The sequence below is a fragment of the Triticum aestivum genome, chromosome 5A (assembly GCF_018294505.1).
Source record: "Triticum aestivum cultivar Chinese Spring chromosome 5A, IWGSC CS RefSeq v2.1, whole genome shotgun sequence".
Classification (NCBI taxonomy): domain Eukaryota; kingdom Viridiplantae; phylum Streptophyta; class Magnoliopsida; order Poales; family Poaceae; genus Triticum; species Triticum aestivum.
The window spans coordinates 267,738,951-267,744,789 of record NC_057806.1 but is presented as its reverse complement, the minus strand read 5'-3'; positions in this window follow the sequence as shown (position 1 = coordinate 267,744,789).

Below are 5,839 nucleotides of genomic sequence, written 5' to 3'. Positions count from 1 at the left end.
TGGGGCTTGGCAAGGTTGTCATTTCTCATGATCTCATGATCGAGAAGGTCATGCTTGTTGAGTCCCTTGCATACAATTTACTTTCCGTTCGTCAACTTGCAATCATGGGCTTTGGCACTTTCTCTGATATTTATACCATGGCCCTCTTGTGGAGCAAGTCTCTTAAAGTAGCCTTTGTTGGGCATGTCGAGAATGGTCTCTATGTGATTAACTTTTCGGAGCGACCCACTAAGACCGCGACATGCCTAATGGCTAAAGTTGATGTGAGATGGCTTTGGCATCGCTGTTTAGCCCATGTCAATATGAGATCTTTGAAAAGTCTTCTCAAGGGGGACCATGTACGTGGACTAACAAATGTTAGTTTTGCCAAAGATCGTGCTTGCAGTGCTTGCATTGAAGGAAAGCTACATGAGAAGGCTCACCCTCCCACGACTATCATTTACTCAAAGAGGCCTTTGGAGCTCCTTCACTTGGATCCCTTTTGGCCTCCATCCTTTGATAGTCTTGGGGGTAGAAAGTATTGCTTGGTGATTGTGGATGACTATTCAAGATACACTTGGGTGTACTTCTTCAAGAGGAAGAGTGAGACCGAAAAAACCGTCATTGACTTTGAAAATGAAGCTCAACGTCAACACAATGTAAAGATCTTGACAATAATAAGTGACAATGGCACCGAGTTCAAGAACTACACCTTGGATGAGTTTCTTAGTGATGAGGGGGTCAAACATCAATATTCCGCACCTTACACCCCTCAACAAAATGGTGTAGCAGAGAGGAAGAACCGGACGTTGATGGATGCGGCAAGAACCATGATGGCGGAGTTCAAGTCTCCATACAACTTTTGGGCCGAAGCCATCAACACCGCATGTCATGCATCCAATCGGCTCTACCTCCGCAAAGGCTTGAAAAAGACTCCATATGAGATACTCACCGGTAACAAGCCCAACCTCAAGTACTTCCAGGTGTTCGGGTGTAAGTGTTTCATTCTCAAGAAAGGTGTTCGTTTGTCTAAATTTGAGGCTAGAGCCCATGAGGGCATATTTGTTGGTTATGCTACATACTCACATGCTTACAGTGTCCTCAATAAGTCCATGAGACTTATTAAGGAGACGTGTAACATGGAGTTTGATGAGAATAATGGCTCCCAAGTGGAGCAAAGTGGTACTTGTGATGTAGGTGATGAAATTCCTCCCCAAGCCATAAGAAGAATGGGTGTTGGTTTTATCCTACCCATTGAGGAACCCCTTGTGGCCGAAGGAGAAGGACAATGTTCTACTCAAGTGGAACCATCACCAACCCAAGACCCACACACTTTCGAATAACAAAGTGAAGGCCCTCAACCTCATGAACAATACCAAGGGCAAGATCAACCTCAAGATGGCGTTGAACCATCAAGTGATGCCCAAGGTCAAGTTCTCCCCTCCGAGCAAGTTCAAGATCAACAACAAGCTCAAGACGACGCTCAAGATGATCAAGTAACCGCTCCTCAACTCTCTCTTGAGGAGGAATTGGAGCGTCGTGCCGCCAAGATTGCATCCAAGCTATCTACCAAGGGTCATCTCATGACAAATGTGCTTGGAAGCATATGAAAGGGGGTAGGCACTCGTAGACAATTGGCAAACTATTGTGAACATCACACATTTGTCTCTTGTGTTGAACCCCAAAAGGTCTATGAGGCGCTCGAAGATCCAGATTGGCTTAATGCCATGCATGAAGAACTCAACAACTTCGAGCACAACAAGGTGTGGAGATTGGTGCCAAGTCCAACGGGGAACCATAATGTCATTGGAACCAAGTGGATATTCAAGAACAAGCAAGATGCTCATGGAATTATTGTCTGCAACAAGGCTCTCTTGGTAGCCCAAGGCTACTCCCAAGTCGAGGGTATCGACTATGGTGAAACCTTTGCTCCCGTTGCTCACCTTGAATCTCTTCGTTTGTTGATTGCTTATGCTTCTCATCATAACTTCAAGTTGCAACAAATGGATGTGAAGAGTGCTTTCCTTAATGGTCCTATTAATGAGTTGGTGTATGAGGGAGTCCTGGATTAGGGGGTCTCCAGACAGCCGGACTATCTCCATTGGCCGGACTGCTAGACTATGAAGATACAAGATTGAAGACTTTGTCTCGTGTCCGGATGGGACTCTACTTGGCGTGGAAGGCAAGCTAGGCAATATGTATATGGATATCACCTCCTTTGTAACCGACCTTGTGTAACCCTAACCCTCTCCGGTGTCTATATAAACCGAAGGGTTTTAGTCCATAGGACAACAATCACAACATACAATCATACCATAGGCTAGCTTCTAGGGTTTAGCCTCTCTGATCTCGTGGTAGATCTACTCTTGTAACACCCATATCATCAATATTAATCAAGCAGGACGTAGGGTTTTACCTCCATCAAGAGGGCCCGAACCTGGGTAAAACTTCGTGTCCCTTGCCTCCTGTTACCATCCGGCCTAGACGCACAATTCGGGACCCCCTACCCGAGATCCGCCGGTTTTGACACCGACATTGGTGCTTTCATTGAGAGTTCCTTTGTGTCGTCGCCGTTAGGCTTGATGGCTCCAACTATCATCGACAGCGATGTAGTCCAGGGTGAGACTTTTCTCCTCGGACAGATCTTCGTATTCGGCGGCTTTGCACTGCGGGCTAATTCGCTTGGCCATCTGGAGCAGATTGAAAGCTACGCCCCTGGCCATCAGGTCAGATTTGGAAGTTGGAATTACACGGCCAACATCCGTGGGGACTTGATCTTCGACGGATTCGAGCCACAGCCGGGCGCGCCACACTGTCACGATGGGTATGACCTAGCTCTGCCACCGGACGGTACCCCGGAGGCCGCGCCCACATCAGCTCCGATCCTTAGCTTGGAGCCAGCTGCGCCAATCGAGGACGGGTGGCTAGACACCGCCTCAGGGTCTGCAGTCTCGACAGTGATTGAGCCAAATACCAGCATAATCCTGTACGCAGCCCGTGACTCCAAGGTGCCGGACTCTCTTCCGGACCCCGAACCATCCGCGCCCCTGCCAATCGAATCCGATTGGGCGCCGATCATGGAATTCACCGCTGCGGATATCTTTCAGCACTCGCCCTTCGGCGACATTCTGGATTCACTAAAGTCTCTCTCTTTGTCAGGAGAGCCCTGGCCGGATTATGGCCAACAGGATTGGGATGCGGACGACGAAGAAATTCGACGCCCACCCACCACCCACTTTGTAGCCACTGTCGATGTTTTAACCGACATGCTCGACTTTGACTCCGAAGACATCGACGGTATGGACGACGATGTAGGAGACGAACATGAACCAGCACCTATAGGGCACTGGAAAGCCACCTCCTCGTATGACATATACATGGTGGATACACCCAATGAAGGCAACGGCGACGAGATAGCAGAGGATGACCCCTCCAAGAAGCAACCCAAGCGCCAACGTCAGCGGCGCCGCTCTAAGTCTCGCCAATCAAAAGTGGTGATACCGTCATAGGAGATAATAACACTCCGGATAGCGCCGAAGACAACAACAATCCCCTCCAGCAAGATTTAGAGCAGGAGGATGAAGGAGCCAGCTCTCCTGAGAGAGCGACTGGCGGAGAGGAGGAGGATGACAATTACATGTCCCTTCCGAAGACGAGGCAAGCCTCGGCGACGATGAATTCGCCGTACCAGAGGATCCCGTCGAACAAGAGCGCTTCAAGCGCAGGCTTATGGCCATGGCAAATAGCCTGAAGAAAAAGCAGAAGCAGCTCCAAGCTGATCAAGATCTGCTAGCTGACAAATGGACTGAAGTCCTCGCGGCCGAGGAATATAAACTCGAGCGTCCCCCCAAGAGTTACCCAAGGCGCAGGTTACTACCCCGATTGGAGGAAGAAGCGTATGATACGGCTGATCGGCCACCTCGTGGCCGCGATAGAGAGGCATTCCAGCCAAAAGCTCAGCCTCCACCCCAACGCCATCCAAATAAAAAGGCATGGGGAGATACGCCAGACCTGCGAAACATATTGGAGGACAAAGCAAAGCATTCAAGATTGATCAACGGATCACGAGGGCGCACCACTCTACGAGACGGTAAACGTCATGCCGGATACAGTAAAAGCAAATCCGGCCGGGCCGAACACAGTGGGCAGGACCCATACGAGCTGCGTCGCGATATAGCCCAATACAGAGGCGCCGCACACCCCTTATGCTTCACAAACGAAGTAATGGAACATCAATTCCCAGAAGGTTTCAAACCTGTAAACATTGAATCATACGACGGCACAACAGATCCCGCATTATGGATTGAGGACTTCCTCCTCCACATCCAGATGGCCCGCGGTGATGACTTACATGCCATCAAGTACCTCCCACTAAAACTCAAAGGACCAGCGCGACATTGTCTTAATAGCTTGCCAGCGGACTCCATTAGCTGTTGGGAAGATCTGGAAGCCGCATTCCTCGACAACTTTCAGGGCACTTATGTGCGACCACCAGACGCCGATGACTTGAGCCACATAATTCAGCAGCCAGAAGAGTCGGCCAGGCAATTCTGGACTCGGTTCCTTACAAAGAAAAATCAAATCGTCGACTGTCCGGATGTGGAGGCCTTAGCGGCTTTCAAGCACAACATCCGAGACGAGTGGCTAGCCCGGCACCTTGGTCAGGAAAAGCCGAAATCTATGGCAGCTCTCACGACGCTGATGACCCGCTTTTGTGCGGGAGAAGACAGCTGGTTGGCTCGCAGTAATAACATATCAAAGAACCATGGTACCTCAGATACCAAGGACGGCAACAGCATGTCACGTCGCAACAAGCATAAGCGCCGCATTAATAGCGAAAGTACTGAGGATACGACAGTCAATGCCGGATTCAAAGGCTCCAAACCCGGTCAGCGGAAAAAGCCATTCAAACAAAGTATGCCGGGTCCGTCCAGCTTGGACCGTATACTTGATCGCTCGTGTCAAATACACGGCACCCCATACAAGCCAGCCAATCACACCAACAGGGATTGTTGGGTGTTCAAGCAGGCCGGCAAGTTAATTGCCAAAAATAAGGACAAGGGGCTGCATAGCGATGATGAGGAAGAACCCCGGCAGCCGCACACTGAAGGACAGAAGAGGTTTCCCCCACAAGTGCGGACGGTGAATATGATATACGCAACCCACATCCCCAAGAGGGAGCGGAAGCGTGCGCTCAGGGACGTATATGCGTTGGAGCCAGTCGCCCCAAAGTTCAACCCTTGGTCCTCCTGTCGGATCACCTTCGATCGCAGGGACCACCCAACTAGTATCCATCATGGCGGATTCGCCACACTGGTCCTAGACCCAATCATCGACAGATTTCACCTCACTCGAGTCCTTATGGATGGCGGCAGCAGCCTGAACCTGCTTTATCAGGACACAGTGCACAAAATGGGTATAGACCCCCCAAGGATCAAACCCACAAAAATGACCTTTAAAGGCGTCATTCCAGGTGTAGAGGCCCACTACACAGGCTCAATTACACTGGAAGTGGTCTTCGGATCCCCGGATAACTTCCGAAGCGAAGAGTTAATCTTCGATATAGTACCATTCCGCAGTGGTTATCACGCACTGCTCGGACGAACCGCATTCGCTAGATTCAATGCAGTACCACATTATGCATACCTCAAGCTCAAGATGCCAGGACCTCGCGGAGTTATTACAGTCAATGGAAACACAGAGCGCTCTCTCCGAACAGAGGAGCACACCGCGATCCTTGTAGCAGAAGCGCAAAGCAGCCTCTCAAGGCAATCTACCAGTTTGGTGTTTCAAATCTCGGACACCTTCAAGCGCGCTCGAGGCAATCAGCAGACAGACCGCCTGGCACGATCTGAGCTCA